At 41.7% G+C, this 19,527-nt stretch overlaps 1 protein-coding gene across 14 annotated transcripts in view; it reads left to right on the forward strand.

Moving 5' to 3' along the window:
• Window positions 1-481: 481 nt before the first annotated feature.
• LOC123995018 (TGF-beta-activated kinase 1 and MAP3K7-binding protein 2-like) overlaps window positions 482-19,527 on the forward strand; it is a 74,900-nt gene continuing 55,854 nt past the window's right edge. For all 14 annotated transcript variants that reach the window (XM_046298220.1, XM_046298225.1, XM_046298223.1 and 11 more), the window contains exon 1: window positions 482-796. The gene's annotated coding sequence lies outside the window, so the exon portion shown is untranslated. The remainder of the gene's footprint in view (window positions 797-19,527) is intronic.

The raw sequence follows: 19,527 nt of genomic DNA on the forward strand, positions 1-19,527 counted from the left end.
ATAAGAATATTTAGGGGTGCTGCTACAAAAACGATTAACCAGCCAGCTAATATTCTTATATTGAGATGCATGGGACTGCCAAACTATTCCATAACAGTGCCAATAACTTATTACTTGTGAAAAAAAATCTATTACTATGAGCAATTCTAGTAATATAATATTTGCTTTTTAAAATATATTTTTTTCTTATCTTTGTCAAGGGTGCAGTCACCTACAATAATTGTAACTATTGTAATCTAACTTTCTCAGTAGTTGAGATTACTAGACATAGACCTAACAAGCACCCTCTACCACCCCACCTGTATTTCTTCCACACTCCTGTTGACAGTTTCCCTTCAAATAATATTACAGGTTACCACAAACGTTTCATTCTCTGTCTGCGTCTGCTTCTACAAAGCATTTAGCAATCATACTTCCTCTCTCCTAAAAAAACTTTCCCCTAGGAGAAAAAAAAAAAAAATAGTCTCGCGATAGGCGCTCGCATATGCAGCCGCCATATTCTGTGACAGTATTTTGATTGGTGTCTGTTGGACGTAAGAAAAGAAAAGAGAAAATAAAGTGGGAGTAGAGGGGGTAAAGAAGAAGAGCTGTCAAAATAATTCCCGTGTCTCTGAAACAGCGGGGGGCTGTAGTAACCCCCCACTCGAGTCAAAACAGACAAGTCCAGAGTGCCGTAGAAAGTCCGTTCACGAAGTCCCCCCCTCCCTCCGCTCTTCTTTCAGCACCACGGCCCTGTGGAGATTCGGTGGCTGTGTCTCGGGTGTTGAAGGTGGCCCGGGGAGCGGCGGCGGAGACGGTAAGCGAATGCCTCAGAATAGGCCCAGAAGTGGTTTGAAGTTATAGTTTAGTTACTGTAGATGAAAATTCGGTCTAACCTTCCCGACTAACATGCTCGAAATACGTTTGCGACTCCACATCCCTCTGGTAAAAAGAAAACGCAGAAAAGACGTTCTGGCTGTCGGCTTTTCAAGTGTGAAAAAGTGTTTGACTGCAACTGGTGTAGGCAATCTCGCGAGCTATTTAGTCTATGTGCGATTTGTTGTGTCCAGCATGAATGTGTTATTACATTTGTAATAATATTTAGCTGTGAACATTTCATTTATAGTTCCACCGTACATTTTAAAGCTGACGTGCATGTTTTGTAGCTTATAGGCTACACTGTAGCTACATTTTTCCATTGAGTTTTCTTGAAAAACCTCGTCATCCATGGTGTTCTGAGAGCACAATTAAGTTACTACGCCAATATGATTATATCAAGTGTTGTAACTTCAAAGAACCTTGAAATAGTTTTACGCTTGTCAAAAAGTTAGTTAGCTTGGTAACTATAACATAGCAGCTCGCAAGTCGCGATTGTTTTGCTGGTAATTTACGGTGACGTTCGATGCATCGAAAAAGTAACACTTTGTGTTACAATTTGGTCCCAGCATCTAACGTTAAACGTGTTACACACAAAACACTGCTTTGCGATTATGATGGACTGTCTTTCCGTTCGTTGCATTGATGGGCCTTCTCCAAATATTGCCTAGAGACGTATTAACTAGGAGTACCGAATGGCATAGCACAGGCCCAACCTATAATAAGTAGGTTAATAGAAAGTCTCCTGTAGACTAGCCTACATTATATGAGTTGTATTGATGCACGAATCGAATTACCTTGATGAGTCAAACGCAATTCAACTAAAAGTAGCCTGTCCTGTACTCTCACCTTCCCTTATATAGAATGGAAATGAAATAGTTTTTTTTACACATTCTCTCAATTCGGCTATATGTTAATGTGTATGTTATTCTATTGGATTTATATTTGTTTGTTTGATACAGATCATTTTAGTGAATGTTAGTTAGTTTGATCATCTGAGCAGACTCGACCAAGCTCTTAATTTAAATGTCCCTTCAGGAGAATTTCAGATGAAAGGTTTGACAGCTTTCATATGTATAGGTGCAGGGGAGCATGTGTAGGGGTGGATTTGACACATGACTAACCTTGTTCGTAAATGTTGATACAATTATAGGGTGATTCCATGCCAGGACAGCCTGCAAATATTTAGGGTATCTCAGGTTGTTCTGGCAATTCTCACATAGAATCTCAATTGGTATAAAGGATGTTTGACATGATTTTTCTATCACAAACATTTTTTTTGAAAATCATGATCAAAGTGGCCATTTTAGGCCCTTTTTAGACCTATACATACCTTATGTAAGACCCTATGTTCTGTGAACAGTACATGATACAGACAACATCTTGGTGTCTATACTCCTTATAGTGTTCTCTCAAATTTGGAGTATGTCTAGATTCTGAAATACAATGAATTTATTCAACCTCCAAAATATTAATATGAATATCTAAAAAGTATCCTTTTTGATTTTACTTATTATTATTATTATTTTTTATATACATATTGTTGAAAACAATATACTCTTCAAACTAGGACTGCCAAAGTATTACATTTCTATTGCAGTAAAATGTTTGACACAGTTAATCGCATCTTCTTTTCTTTCTTCACCACAGCCAGAAAGTCAAAATTGGCTATATCGTAAAAATTCATCAAACAACTATTTGCTTTTTTTTTCTTAGTTTAACAGACAGGCATAAGATTAGCAGTGTGTTTAAGGTTAGGGTTAGGGTTAGGTTTCAAATCAGATTGTAAGAAGAGAAATGGTAGAAATAGGTGTTTTTTTTTTTTTAAACCTTGTGACTGTGGTAACTAGTGATGACCCGGTGGCAGCGACCCGTTGGTAGCGCTGTCTGTTTCAAAACTCCCCTGTGCGTGCAGCTTTAAGCAACAATTCTGAAGGAAAATGTACGGAAAGTTGAACTATAAACACTTTGCCAGGCTTTTCTTTAAATAAGAGAGGCAGGTAGCCTACTGGTTAGACCATTCGGCCAGTAACCGAAAGGTTGCTGGGTCGAATCCCCAAGCCGACAAGGTAAAAATCTGTCATTCTGCCCCTGAACAAGGCAGTTAACCCACTGTTCCCCAGTAGGCCGTCATTGTAAATACTAATTTGTTCTTAACGGACTTACCTAGTTAAATGTAAAAAATAAATAACAGCAAAAACATATTTTTGTACTGAAGTAACTAGTTATGCTAATGTTAGTGAGCTAGCTAAGCAAAATAATGTTTACAAATCCATGGCTGAGTGCCTCTTGATATAACTCAAACTTCCCTCAATTCAGAACATTTTATTCCATTTAGCTACTGTTTTTGTTCTAGTTCTCAGGTCAAAAGATTTTTATCCCAATTCTTGTTGTAGCAGCTTGTGACTAGTTCATGTTGAAGTAGCCTATCTAGGCTAGATTTAACAGCCTACATGAACTCAGACCTGGCTGACCTATTGTTATTGTCTTCTGTGAAATTCACAACATTGTTGGATAGGTTTAAAGTGGTTAAAATGACAGCATTTTACCAACCTGAAATCGTGTTAAAATCTGTTCATATACACCCCCAGGAAGAATATGACACTTTCTTTAAAAATGTCTGACAAGCGATCACTTAGATCATTTTCACATTTTCATAAATTCGTAGAATGTTTGGGAATTACGTATAATAAGGCATTTGTGAAAATTCTATATCAATATGGAGTGGGAACACGGCCGTGCGTTTGGACAAGTAATAGACACTGCAGTAAATAAAACGTAATAAAAACATATGTCTTGTCCAGGAACGGAGTCTACGCAGACTGGTGCACCATAGCCAACCAGAGCTACAGTAGGCCTTTATGCAAACAAGCCATTGCCACACAGGCTTGCCATTATTCACTTTCAAATCAAATGTATTGGTCACAAACACATATTTAGCAGATGTTATTGCAGGTGTAGCGAAATGCTTGAGTTCCTAGCTCCAACCGCGCAGTAGTATCTAACAATTCACAACAATACACAGAAATCTAAAAGTAAAATAATATTAGGACGAGCAATGTCTGAGTGGCATTGACTAAAATACAGTAGAATAGAATACAGTATATACAGTGGGGCAAAAAGTATTTAGTCAGCCACCAATTGTGCAAGTTCTCCCACTTAAAAAGATGAGAGGCCTGTAATTTTCATCATAGGTACACTTCAACTATGACAGACAAAATGAGAAAAAAAATCCTGAAAATCACATTGTAGGATTTTTTAATTTATTTATTTGCAAATTATGGTGGAAAATAAGTATTTGGTCACCTACAAACAAGCAAGATTTCTGTCTCTCACAGACCTGTAACTTCTTCTTTAAGAGGCTCCTCTGTCCTCTACTCTTTACCTGTATTAATGGCACCTGTTTGAACTTGTTATCAGTATAAAAGACACCTGTCCACAACCTCAAACAGTCACACTCCAAACTCCACTATGGCCAAGACCAAAGAGCTGTCAAAGGACACCAGAAACAAAATTGCAGACCTGCACCAGGCTGAGAAGACTGAATCTGCAATAGGTAAGCAGCTTGGTTTGAAGAAATCAACTGTGGGAGCAATTATTAGGAAATGGAAGACATACAAGACCACTGATAATCTCCCTCGATCTGGGGCTCCGTGGGGTCAAAATGATCACAAGAACGGTGAGAAAAATCCCAGAACCACACAGGGGGGACCTAGTGAATTACCTGCAGAGAGGTGGGACCAAAGTAACAAAGCCTACCATCAGCAAGGGCATTGAAGATGAAATGTGGCTGGGTCTTTCAGCATGACAATGATCCCAAACACACCGCCCGGGCAACGAAGGAGTGGCTTCGTAAGAAGCATTTCAAGGTCCTGGAGTGGCCTAGCCAGTCTCCAGATCTCAACCCCATAGGACATCTTTGGAGGGAGTTGAAAGTCCGTGTTGCCCAGCAACAGCCCCAAAACATCACGGCTCTAGAGGAGATCTGCATGGAGGAATGGGCCAAAATACCAGCAACAGTGTGTGAAAACCTTGTGAAGACTTAGAGAAAACAGTTGACCTCTGTCATTGCCAACAAAGGGTATATAACAAAGTAATAAATAAATAAATTCATTAAAAATCCTACATTGTGATTTTCTGGATTTTCTTTCTCATTTTTGTCTGTCATAGTTGAAGTGTACCTATGATGAAAATTACAGGCCTCTCTCATCTTTTTAAGTGGGAGAACTTGCACAATTGGTGGCTGACTAAATACTTTTTTGCCCCACTGTACATATGGAATGAGTAAAGCAGTATGTAAACATTATTAAAGTGACTAGTGTTCCATTATGAAAGTGACCAGTGATTCCATGTCGATGCATATAGGGCAGCAGCCTCTATATATATATATAAAAAATATATGCCATTTAGCAGACGCTTTTATCCAAAGCGACTTACAGTCATGTGTGCATACATTCTACGTATAAGGTGCATAAGGTGCAGGGTTGAGTAACTGGGTGCTAGCTGGCTAGTGAGGGCTATTTAACTGTCTGATGGCCTTGAGAAGCTGTTTTTCAGTCTCTTGGTACCAGATTTGATGCACCTGTACTGACATCGCCTTCTGCATGGTAGCGGGGTGAACAGGCCATGGCTCAGGTGGTTGATGTCTTTGATGATCTTTTGGGCCTTCCTGGGACATCGGGTGCTGTAGGTGTCTTGAAAGGCAGGCAGTGTGCCTCTGGTGATCTGTTGGGCAGACTGCACCACCATCTGGAGAGCCCTGCGGTTGCGTGCGGTGCAGTTGCTGTACCAGGCAGTGATACAGCCCAACAGAATGCTCTCAATTGTGAATCTGTAAAAGTTTGTGAGGGTCTTAGGGGCCAAGCCAAATTTCTTTAGCCTTCTGTGTGTTTACAGGAAGTTGCAACAGCGTGCCTTTAGATCACGCATTCGCCAAAAGCCACAAATACACCTGAATGGATATTTGCAAATGTGTACATAACACGGGAGTCCTCTTACATTTGGGAACTATTGATCAAACAACCATGAAAAGGTAGGCTCTGTGTCCCTCAGTTATGCACTTCAACAACAACAAGAACAATTAATGCTAGCCAGCACAAGATGAGCTAAAATATACTGAAGGAACACTAGATAAACCCCCTCAAACTTTTTCAGCTTGTAGTTGGCTGTCAAAATTGCACTGATAAACGATGGGAAATTGTAGCTTGCTAGCTAGCTGCTTCCACACACAAATGAGAGAACACCTCACTCTGACCATTTTACTCATCCTAGCAGAGCCGGTTAGCTAGGCTGTTAACATATTATCTAGAGTATCCGTGACTAACTATTGTTTTGCCTGCATTTACTGTCTTGCATACATTCATCAGTTATTCTGCGCTTTGGCACACTCAGATGAGAGTGCTCTGAAATCGGAGTAGATAGCCAGAGGGATTATGCAAATGCAAGAGATATGCTAACTGAATAACAGTCGTTCAAGTTCTTGCTAGAAAACCAAATAACATCTCCATCTCTAGCTGTGTATAGCTACCGAAAAACAATATGACGGGAAAAAGTCAGTCACTCAACCACTCCTCCAATGGCATGATTTGACTATCTCTTAGCGGCTAGTTAGCTATCTAGCTAACGTTAGGCCCAGTGTTTTTCTTTCTGGCTGTGCCACTCAAGGACATTCAAAAAACTTGTCACGGAGCCACTCCTGCGTTGTCTTGCTGTATGCTTAGGGTTGTTGTCCTGTTGAAAGGTAAACCTTCGCCCCAGTCTGACGACCTGAGCACTCTGGAGCAAGGATCTATCAAGGATCTCTCAGTACTTTGCTCCGTTCATCTTTCCCTCGATCCTGACTGGTCTCCCTGTCACTGAAAAACATCCCCACAGCATGATGCTGCCACCACCATGCTTCACTGTAGGTAATGGTGCCAGGTTTCCTCCAGACGTGACTCTTGGCAGTCAGGACAAAGCATTCAATCTTGGTTTCATCAGAACAGAGAATGTTTGTTTCTCATGATTTGAGTCTTCAGGTGCCTTTTTGCAAACTCCAATTAGGCTGTCATGTGCCTTTTACTGAGGAGTGGCTTCCGTCTGGCCACTCTCCCATAAAGGCCTGATTGGTGGAGTGCTGCAGAGATGGTTGTCCTTCTGGAAAGTTTTCTCATCTCCACAGAGGAACTCTGGAACTCTGTCAGTGTGACCATCGGGTTCTTGGTCACCTCTCTGACCAAGGCCCTTCTCCCCCGATTGCTCAGTTTGGCCGGGGGGGCCAGCACTAGGAAGAGTCTTGGTGGTTCCAAATTTCTTCCATTTAAGAATAATGGAGGCCACTGTGTTCTTGGGGACCTTCAATGCTACATAAATGTTTTGGTACCCTTCCCCAGATCTGTGCCTCGGAGCTCTACAGACATTCCTTCGACCCCTTGCCTTGATGTTTGCTCTGACATGCACTGTCAACTGTGGGACCTTATATATAGGTCAATTGAATTTACCACAGGTGGACTCCAATCAAGTTTTAGAAAAATGGAAACAGGATGAACTTGAGCTCAATTTCGAGTCTCATAGCAAATGGTCTGAATACTTATGTAAATAAGGTATTTCTGTTTCTTATTTTTAATACATGTGAAAAAATGTCTGAAAACCTGTTTTTGCTTTGTCATTATGGGGTATTGTGTGTAGATTGATGAGGAAAATGTTTTATTTCATCAATTTTAGAATAAGGCTGTAACGTAACAAAATGTGGAATATTGTCAAGGGGTCTGAATTCTTTCCGAATGCACTGTTGATGCGCTAGACTATTAACCACATTATGACTTACTTGTGATCATTGCCCTTGCTAGTTTGATTGTGTTGACATTCCCAGCCTAAATTACATTCATCCGTTATTGTCCAACATATTGAGTCATTGAAACTTAAACAGTGCATCCCAAATGGAGGCAGCAAACAGTGTACCTGGCCAGCTGTGATTTACAACCTGATAGGAATATTTTTTGGACTACCAAGAAATGTATGGGTGAATAATATTAATCATGCATTGAACTGTATCCATCTATTCTGCCAACAATGCCTTAGTGTACCTCATTAGAATGTTGAGGCAAATAAAACCTATTTTTAAAACCTCTTATAAAGTTGGTTTTGTAGCATAAACTGGGAATTTGATCTTTGTGACTGATATTATGATTGTCTGTTTCATATCTGAAAAGTAGTTAAAACGCTGTCAGTTCCACTTTAAGTGATCTTTGTTCTTTGTATCCATAGAGACGGTTCTTTTTTCCTTTACTCAACCCTCCAATCAGAAACTGTGAGAACACTAATTTAGAATGCCTGGCTGAATTAAGCTATAACAGTGCGTGTGTGTGTGTGTGTGTGTGTGTGTGTGTGTGTGTGTGTGTGTGTGTGTGTGTGTGTGTGTGTGTGTGTGTGTGTGTGTGTGTGTGTGTGTGTGTGTGTGTGTGTGTGTGTGTGTGTGTGTGTGTGTGTGTGTGTGTGTGTGTGTGTGTGTGTGTGTGTGTGTGCCTGCGAGCAAGTGAATAACTTCAAGAACATTGATAAGAGAGGGTTGGTCTGCTTAAACATTGGGTTCATTTTGTTTCTGATACAGATTATTTTGTGTTTCCGTGCCTTACTATCAAAGCATAGTATGCCTGTAACTCAATACTCCATGTTTCTTTTATATATATTTTTTCTCCCATTTTTTTCCCCAATTGGTAGTTATAGTCTTGTCCCATCGCTGCAACTCCTGTATGAACTCGCGAGAGGCAAAGGTCGAGAGCCGTGTGTCCTCCGAAAAACACGACCCTGCCAAGCCATACTGCTTCCTGACACAATGCTTGCTTAACCTGGAAGCCAGCCGCACCAATGTGTCGGAGGAAACACCATATACCTGGCGACCGTGTCAGCGTGCATGCGCCCGCCGCGAACCAGGATCCCTAGTGACGCAGCCACATGTTGCATAGACCTCAGCGCCACTCGGGAGGCCCAATGCACTGCTTTTTAAATGAAAAATCTTTCTTTAGGGCCAGATTTGAGCAAATTCAAAAATGTATTTAATCATGATTAACTACTGAAATTCATGCGATTAAGCACAATTAATTATTTTAATCCTTTGACAGCCCTACTTCAAACACACCACATTTCCAGAGTAGTCTCTCTGGTACTTTTAATGATATGACGCATATTATGCATAGAAATTGACATTATAGGTGAAAAAGAACAACCCAGCTAGGGGGGAATAAGGAGATGTACATGGGGATTGTTGTGTAATAGACATGAAAGGAATAATGAATATACACATGGAATGGAATGAATAAAGCTAAATGTATTTATGCATATCAAATGGCCTACAACAGGGAATAGAAATGGAACAGAACTGCAATAGCACATTAGTTAAGGATTGTATCTAATGACTAGGTATTAGAGTAAGCGTTCCTATTATGCGCATGTACCAACTAAGCCCACTTCCATCTTTGGATTTAGAAAAATGACATTTTCTGCTGTTTAATGTACAACTAATTTATCTTGTTATATCCATAACTTATTTATTTCTAACCCAATCAGATGTTTTATTATTAAGTTATAGGCCATTATGTGTAAGTTCCAACTAGTGGCCAATTTCAAAGCTGGAACATTTTTGGGGTGTTGAGGTGACCCTCAAAGGAACACATTTTCCAGATATTTTTAGTACCTTCTCAGATAAGTGATCATACTCTATCTAAAAGTAATAGATTCATGTGCTGATTTATGCACATGATAGCATGCTTTTCATGAGCATTCACGACTATTTCATGCCAATTGAAAATATTTATTTTTCATGCTAGCAGTTGTTCCTGCATGTCAGTCTTACAGTAGCAACATAACTTGGTGAACTACAATAAGATAATATATTTTAAATTGATTTTATATTATATTACTTTTAAATTAAACTTGCATTGTTATACATGGATGCCATTTTTGAAAATTGTACATTTATTTCAGGTGGGCATAAAGTGTACAGTAGCACAAAAAGCACTCCCTCCATACAGAATATAAATGACAATAAAGCAATATTGTTCAATATGATCTATACTAGTTAGCGGGATGCGCGCTAATAGCGTTTCAATCGGTGACGTCATTCTGAGACCTTGAAGGAGTTGTTCCCCTTGCTCTGCAAGTGCTCTGGCTTTTGTGGAGCGATGGGTAACGATGCTTTGAAGGTGGCTGTTGTCTATGTGTGCAGAGGTTCCCTGGTCTCTCTTCACATGAGAGATTAATCTTTCATTTCATGACCTCTTTTCTTACAAAAATTAAGGGCAGTATATGTTAGAAATGTCTAAACTTAGATTTTGGTTGGCTTATAATAGGTACACTATCCCAACATAGTAATACAGGCGTAACGACTATCATGATTGCTACCAATAATAATAACAGCAGAGTATAAACATGTTCCCTAATACCATACAATTAGGCTATACAAATGGTCAACATAAATAACAAGTACACTATAGATACAAAGTATGTGGACACCCCTCCAAATGAGTGGTTTTCCCTTAAATGTTTTTCTATTTTACACGATTTCCCCCCCCAATTTCGATCTACTCTCATCGCTGCAATTCCCCAACAGGCTCGGGAGAGGCGACGGTCGAGTCATGCGTCTTCCGAAACAAGACCCGCCAAAGTGTGCTTCTTAACACCCGCCCGCTTAAACCAGAAGCCAGCCACACCAATGTGTCGGATGAAAAAACGTTCAACTGACGACCAGAGTCAGCCTGCAGGCGCCTGGCCTGCCACAAGGAGTTGCTAGAACGTGATGAGCCAACTAAAGCCCCTCCGGCCAAACCCTCCCCTAACCCGGACGACGCTGGGCCAATTTTGCGCCGCCCTATGAGACTCCCGGTCATGGCCGATTGTGACACAGCCTGGGTCTGAACCAGGGTCTGTAGTGACGCCACAAGCACTGCGATGCAGTGCCTTAGACCGCTGCGTCACTTCGGAGGCCGGATTTTGCTATTTTAGCCACAGCCATTGCTGACAGGTGTATAAAAATCGAGCACACAGCTATACAATCTCCATAGACAAACATTGACAGTTGAATGGCCTTACTGAAGAGCTCAGTGACATTCAACGTGGCACCCTCATAGAATGTCACCTTTCCAACCAGTCAGTTTGTCAAATTTCTACCCGGCTAGAGCTGCCCCGGTCAACTGTAAGTGCAGTTGGTAGAGCATGGCGCTTGTAACGCCAGGGTAGTGGGTTCGATCCCCGGGACCACCCATACGTAGAATGTATGCACACATGACTGTAAGTCGCTTTGGATAAAAGCGTCTGCTAAATGGCATATATTATATTATTATTATATTAAGTGGACATTTCTAGGATCAACAAGGGCCACACAAGCTCATGGAACGGGACTGCGTAGCGCATAAAAATCGACTGTCCTCGGTTGCAACACTCACTACTGAGTTCCAAACTGCCTTGGAAACAATGTCAGCACAAGGACTGTTCGTCGGGAGCTTCATGAAATGGGTTTCCATGGCCGAACAGCCACACACAAGCCTAAGATCACCATTCGCAATGCTAAGCGCCGGTTGGAGTGGTGTAAAGCTCGCCACTATTTGACTCTGGAGCAGTGGTAAAACGTGTTCTCTGGAGTGATGTATCTCGCTTCCTCATCTGGCAGTCCGACGGACTAATCTGGGTTTGGCAGATGCCAGGAGAACACTGCCTGCCCCAATGCTTTGTGCCAACTGTACTGTTTGATGGAGGTGGAATAATGGTCTGGGGCTGTTTTTCATGCTTTTGGCTAAGCCCCTTATTTCCAGTTAAGGGAAATCTTAATGCTACAGCATACAATGACATTCTAGACGATTCTGTGCTTCCAACTTTGCGGCAACAGTTTGGGGAAGGCCCTTTCCTGTTTCAGCATGACAAGGCCCCTGTGCACAAAGCAAGGTCTATACAGAAATGGTTTGTTGAGATTGGTGTGGAAGAACTTGACTGACCTGCACAGAGCCCTGATCTCAACCCCATCAAACACCTTTGAGATGAATTGGAATGCCGCATACGAGCCAGGCCTAATCACCCAACGTCAGTGCCCAACCTCACTAATGCTCTTGTGGCTGAATGGATGCAAATCCCCGCAGCAATGTTCCAACTAGAAGTCAACCGATTATGATTTACCGATACCGATTGGAGGACCAAAAAAATCCAATACCGATTAATTGGCCGATTTTATTTATTTATTTATTTGTAATAATGACAATTACAACAGTACTGAATGAACACTTATTTTAACTTAATATAATATATCAATAAATCAATTTAGCCTCAAGTAAATAATGAAACATGTTCAATTTGGTTTAAATAATGCAAAAACAAAGTGTTGGAGAAGAAAGTAAAAGTACAATATGTGCTATGTAAGAAAGCTAACGTTTGAGTTCCTTGCTCAGAACATGAGAACATGTGAAAGCTGGTGGTTCCTTTTAACATGAGTCTTCAATATTCCCAGGTAAGAAGTTTTAGGTTGTAGTTGTTATAGGAATTATAGGACTATTTCCCTCTATTCCATTTGTATTTCATTAACCTTTGGCTATTGGATGTTCTTATAGGCACTTTAGTATTTCCAGTGTAACAGTACAGCTTCCGTCCCTCTCCTCGCTCCTCCCTGGGCTCGAACCAGCAACACAACGACAGCAGCCACCATCGAAGCAGCGTTACCCATGCAGAGCAAGGGGAACAACTACTAGAAGGCTCAGAGAGAGTGATGTTTGAAACTCTATTAGCGCGCGCTAACTAGCTAGCATTTCACTTCAGTTACACCAGCCTCATCTCGGGAGTTGATAGGCTTGAAGTCATAAACAGCGCAATGCTTGACTCACAACGAAGAACTGCTGGAAAAAATGCACGAAAGTGCTGTTTGAATGAATGTTTACGCGCCTGCCTACCACCGCTCAGTCAGATACTTAGATACTTGTATTCTTATATGCTCAGTCAGATTATATGCAATGCAGGACATGCTAGATAATATCTAGTAATATAATCAACCATGTGTAGTTAACTAGTGATTATGATTGATTGTTTTTTATAAGATAAGTTTAATGCTAGCTAGCAACTTACCTTGGCTTACTGCATTCGCGTAACAGGCAGTCTCCTTGTGGAGTGCAACGAGAGAGAGGCAGGTCGTTATTGCGTTGGACAAGTTAACTGTAAGGTTGCAAGATTGGATCCCCCGAGCTGACAAGGTGAAAATCTGTCGTTCTGCCCCTGAACGAGGCAGTTAACCCACCGTTCCTAGGCCGTCATTGAAAATAAGAATGTGTTCTTAACTGACTTGCCTAGTTAAATAAAGGTATAAAATGAAGGGAAAAAATCGGCAAATCGGCACCCAAAAATACTGATTTCCGATTGTTATGAAAACTTGAAATCGGCCCTAATTGATCGGCCATTCTGATTAATCGGTCAACCTCTAGTTCCAACATCTAGTGGAAAACCTTCCCAGAAGAGTGGAGACTTTTGTAGCAGCAAAGGGGGAACCAACTCCATACTAATGCCCATGATTTTGGATTGAGATGTTACACATAGAAATTACGCTAGAGATAATAACAGCCAATACTAATAACAACTTCAGCATATAACATAGCAATAGCTACATAGAGATATTCAAAGGTAAGCTAAACAACAACAAGTTACTTTGTAGTCCGGCTTCCCATGCACATATGTCCACCCACGTTCATGGAATGGAATTAAGCTGTTCAGGCCCAGGCAATACTTATATGCTTGAGAGAGCATGCAACGGACCTGACTGGCCAGTGCTGAGCTAGCTAAGGGCATCTGATCAATGACAGGATACGTGATCAGTGGTCAGAGTGGGCAGAGTGTGGGGTGCATGGGGACCGTCTGATTGGCTGTATCCACAAGCTAAAGGTGATAGCGATCTCTCACGTGAAGGGGAGATGTTAACAAATAACACAAACGATGGAAAATAGTCCTACAGCACCATCTTAACCACTGTGAAATATTTTCAATTACTCACAAATATTGTATTTTCAGCTGTTTGAAGCTGGTGTACAAAACCAAAAGTAAAAGACGCAAAAACAAAACTTAAGAATGGGGAAGTATAGAAATAGTACACATAGAACAGAACTTCCTCTTCTTAGACTGTGTCTAGACTTGACAGTTCTTGCAGATTTTGTATTATGATAATGGAGTTCTGATCATGGAATTCCGAACAAGTCACACGTCTACATTTACATTTAAATGTGTCCACCATGTCCACATTGAGTCTGTTCCCACGCTATATTCAAATGCCAGTATGCATTCTACAAACTGGAATAGGCTAAATATGATAATAACACTACAACAACTAATGGCAGTAGCTAACTACTGTAGCTAAGTATCCAGCTATCCGCTGTAGCTAGCCAGCAAGCAAAGCTAAAGGGGGCATAAATCTAGCCAAACAAAAAATGATTGCTCTAAATATTAGCTGGCCGGCTAGCACGTATGAGGCCAGGAAACACCACAAACTAGGAGCATATTTCATCCAATGTTAGAAGGAAAAGGTCCCTCTCGGTCCCACAACACGTTTTCTGAAGACTTGTGGGAGGAGTGCTGATGACGTCGCCCACTGTATGCGATTTCGGTAGCCTGAATGCGTCCAGACTGGGGAGAAATCCGCACACAATGCATACCTGACCACCTGAAGTGGTCAACCAGATCTGAACACAATAAGACCACAAAGCGACTTCTGTGCATCTAGAACCATCTTTTCATTGCGAGCTTCGCATTCTGATATCAGAAGTCGCATGTAAGTGTTAAATGTAGACACAACCGTAGACTCGCTTTCAATTTGAATGACAGAACTATAACTCAGATTTGTATGTGATTTTGGTCAGGTCGCCCAAAAAGTTACATATTGCAGCTTTAAATCTATTCAAAATAATTTGGTGATATTCCAGATATTCCATGTATTTAAACTCAATGTGTGAATGTTCGTTTGTGGTATTCCTGTTACTACAATGTTCAAATATTGAACTTTTAACAACCGTGATTTGTCAATAGCCTGATTGTAAAGGGCCAAGTGCAGTCCATTTACAGGACTACTAGACTTTCTAGAATCACTTCTCTATTGGTCTTCAATGATTGTGTTGGTGTTGCTGATGGTGTTGGGGGTAGAGTATCATTCGTTAGCAGCTTGTGCCTGTCTTAACTTGCAGTAAACATTGAACTTCCTGACCAATAAGCTGCCATGGCCAACTGTTTATAGGTGCAGACCCCTAACTGAAACCATGTGTGTCTTTAGCTGGGCAAATATGTTGCTTGCTGGGAAAGGCCTGCTGATTAGCCATTCTTTGGAGAGTGGGGTGAGGGTTTTTCTTCAATGACTCTGTGTCACAGGAGGTTGGTGGCACCTTAATTGGGGCGGACGGGCTTGTGGGAATGGCTGGCGCTCCATGTGTTCGAGCCGTCCTCCCCTCAGCACCCTCCACTGCTCTGTGATTTGTGAGTGTGAATGAAGGGAGAGTATAGATTTAGGCTATCGAGTGTTGAGTTAGTGAATTAGAATGAAGTGACTTGTTTGATATTGTTTGCAAGCTTGCAGTCAAAGTATTGTCTCCCTGCATAGTTGTGGTTTACAAATGTGCTGTTTGCAAACACACATATTGGACAAGGTAAATAATCTTGCAGCAAAAGGAAATGTGAATTATTGTGTCGATTATAATGAATGGACATTTATGATGCATACAAATCAAGTCTGACATTGTCTCTGTGGAAATTACAAATGTTAGAAGCCCTTTTAAACCTCAAATACACTACACGTTTGCATTTCCTGCTATGCAGCACATTTCCTGCAACATCAGGGTGATCAAATTAAGATCCTACATCTGTAGGTAGATGTTATGGAACCAAAGCTGAAAAAAAAGTATATGCATTAGTTTTTATTTCATGCACAAATAGTCAGTTCCGGTTATTGCCAAGACATGAATGCTGTCTCCTGAAAAACCTGTTTTGAGGTTAATCATTTGCACAGCAATCTCTTGCTAGTCAGTGAGAGACAATGTTTTTCACTAGGTAGGGGGAAGGATAACTGTATGAGTGTTGGCAGGTTTAGCAGGTTTAGTATCACAATACTCGATACCATCAAGATTAGAGGTTGACCGACTATGATTTTTCAATGCCGATACCGATTATTGGAGGACCAAAAAAACCCTGATACCGATTAATCGCCCGATTTATTTTTGCATTTATTTGTAATAATGGCACTTACAATAATACTGAATGAACTCTTATTTTAACTTAATATAATACATCAATAAAATCAATTTAGCCTCAAATAAATAATGAAACATGTTCAATTTGGTTTAAATAATGCTAAAACAAAGTGTTGGAGAAGAAAGTAAAAGTGCAATATGTGCCATGTAAGAAAGCTAACGTTTAAGTTCCTTGCTCAGAACATGAGAACATATGAAAGCTGGTGGTTCCTTTTAATATGAGTCTTCAATATTCCCAGGTAAGAAGTTTTAGGCTGTAGTTATAGGAATTATACGACTATTTCTCTCTATACGATTTGTATTTCCTATACCTTTGACTATTGGATGTTCTTATAGGCACTTTAGTATTGCCAGTGTAACAGTATAGTATCCATCCCTCTCCTCGCCGCTACCTGGGCTCGAACCAGGAACACATCAACAACAGCCACCCTCAAAGCAGCGTTACCCATGCAATTCTGGCAAATTAATTAGGGTATTTGTTAAAAATAGATGGACTTCACACAGTTTGCAACGAGCCAGGCGGCCCAAACGGCTGCATATACCCTGACTGCTTGCACAGAACGCAAGAGAAGTGACACAATTTCCCTAATTATAAGAAATTCATGTTAGCAGGCAATATTAACTAAATACGCAGGTTTAAAAATATATACTTGTGTATTGATTTTAAAGAAAGGCATTGATGTTTATGGTTAGGTTTGGTGCAACGACAGTGCTAAATTATCACCCTTTTGGCGAAGTAGGCTATGATTCGATGAGAAGTTAACAGGCACTGCATCGATTATTTGCCACGCAGGACACGCTAGATCAAATCAAATCAAATCAAATGTATTTATATAGCCCTTCGTACATCAGCTGATATCTCAAAGTGCTGTACAGAAACCCAGCCTAAAACCCCAAACAGCAAACAATGCAGGTGTAAAAGCACGGTGGCTAGGAAAAACTCCCTAGAAAGGCCAAAACCTAGGAAGAAACCTAGAGAGGAACCGGGCTATGTGGGGTGGCCAGTCCTCTTCTGGCTGTGCCGGGTAGAGATTATAACAGAACATGACCAAGATGTTCAAATGTTCATAAATGACCAGCATGGTCAAATAATAATAAGGCAGAACAGTTGAAACTGGAGCAGCAGCACAGTCAGGTGGACTGGGGACAGCAAGGAGCCATCATGTCAGGTAGTCCTGGGGCACGGTCCTAGGGCTCAGGTCCTCCGAGAGAGAGAAAGAAAGAGAGAATTAGAGAGAGTATATGTGGGGTGGCCAGTCCTCTTCTGGCTGTGCCGGGTGGAGATTATAACAGAACGTGGCCAAGATGTTCAAATGTTCATAAATGACCAGCATGGTTGAATAATAGTAAGGCAGAACAGTTGAAACTGGAGCAGGAGCATGGCCAGGTGGACTGGGGACAGCAAGGAGTCCTCATGTCAGGTAGTCCTGGGACATGGTCCTAGGGCCCAGGCCAGTTGAAACTGGAGCAGCAGCATGGCCAGGTGGACTGGGGACAGCAAGGAGTCATCATGTCAGGTAGTCCTGGGGCATGGTTCTAGGGCTCAGGTCCTCCGAGAGAGAGAAAGAAAGAGAGAAGGAGAGAATTAGAGAACGCACACTTAGATTTACACAGGACACCGAATAGGACAGGAGAAGTACTCCAGATAAACAAACTGACCCTAGCCCCCCGACACATAAACTACTGCAGCATAAATACTGGAGGCTGAGACAGGAGGGGTCAGGAGACACTGTGGCCCCATCCGAGGACACCCCCAGACAGGGCCAAACAGGAAGGATATAACCCCACCCACTTTGCCAAAGCACAGCCCCCACACCACTAGAGGGAAATCTTCAACCACCAACTTACCATCCTGAGACAAGGCCGAGTATAGCCCACAAAGATCTCCGACACGGTACAACCCAAGGGGGGGGGGAAACCCAGACAGGCCGACCACAACAGTGAATCAACCCACCCAGGTGACGCACCCCCCCAGGGACGGCACGAGAGAGCCCCAGCAAGCCAGTGACTCAGCCCCGTAACAGGGTTAGAGGCAGAGAATCCCAGTGGAAAAAGGGGAACCGGCCAGGCAGAGACAGCAAGGGCGGTTCGTTGCTCCAGAGCCTTTCCGTTCACCTTCCCACTCCTGGGCCAGACTACACTCAATCATATGACCCACTGAAGAGATGAGTCTTCAGTAAAGACTTAAAGGTTGAGACCGAGTTTGCGTCTCTGACATGGGTAGGCAGACCGTTCCATAAAAATGGAGCTCTATAGGAGAAAGCCCTGCCTCCAGCTGTTTGCTTAGAAATTCTAGGGACAATTAGGAGGCCTGCGTCTTGTGACCGTAGCGTACGTATAGGTATGTACGGCAGGACCAAATCAGAGAGGTAGGTAGGAGCAAGCCCATGTAATGCTTTGTAGGTTAGCAGTAAAACCTTGAAATCAGCCCTTGCTTTGACAGGAAGCCAGTGTAGAGAGGCTAGCACTGGAGTAATATGATCAAATTTTTTGGTTCTAGTCAGGATTCTAGCAGCCGTATTTAGCACTAACTGAAGTTTATTTAGTGCTTTATCCGGGTAGCCGGAAAATAGAGCATTGCAGTAGTCTAACCTAGAAGTGACAAAAGCATGGATTAATTTTTCTGCATCATTTTTGGACAGAAAGTTTCTGATTTTTGCAATGTTACGTAGATGGAAAAAAGCTGTCCTCGAAATGGTCTTGATATGTTCTTCAAAAGAGAGATCAGGGTCCAGAGTAACGCCGAGGTCCTTCACAGTTTTATTTGAGACGACTGTACAACCATTAAGATTAATTGTCAGATTCAACAGAAGATCTCTTTGTTTCTTGGGACCTAGAACAAGCATCTCTGTTTTGTCCGAGTTTAATAGTAGAAAGTTTGCAGCCATCCACTTCCTTATGTCTGAAACACATGCTTCTAGCGAGGGCAATTTTGGTGCTTCACCATGTTTCATTGAAATGTACAGCTGTGTGTCATCCGCATAGCAGTGAAAGTTTACATTATGTTTTCGAATAACATCCCCAAGAGGTAAAATATATAGTGAAAACAATAGTGGTCCTAAAACAGAACCTTGAGGAACACCGAAATGTACAGTTGATTTGTCAGAGGACAAACCATTCACAGAGACAAACTGATATCTTTCTGACAGATAAGACCTAAACCAGGCCAGAACATGTCCGTGTAGACCAATTTGGGTTTCCAATCTCTCCAAAAGAATGTGGTGATCGATGGTATCAAAAGCAGCACTAAGGTCTAGGAGCACGAGGACAGATGCAGAGCCTCGGTCCGATGCCATCAAAATGTAATTTACCACCTTCACAAGTGCCGTCTCAGTGCTATGATGGGGTCTAAAACCAGACTGAAGCATTTCGTATACATTGTTTGTCTTCAGGAAGGCAGTGAGTTGCTGCGCAACAGCCTTCTCTAAAATCTTTGAGAGGA

Source organism: Oncorhynchus gorbuscha, linkage group LG14 (assembly GCF_021184085.1).
Source record: "Oncorhynchus gorbuscha isolate QuinsamMale2020 ecotype Even-year linkage group LG14, OgorEven_v1.0, whole genome shotgun sequence".
In the NCBI taxonomy this organism is placed as follows: Eukaryota; Metazoa; Chordata; class Actinopteri; order Salmoniformes; family Salmonidae; genus Oncorhynchus; species Oncorhynchus gorbuscha.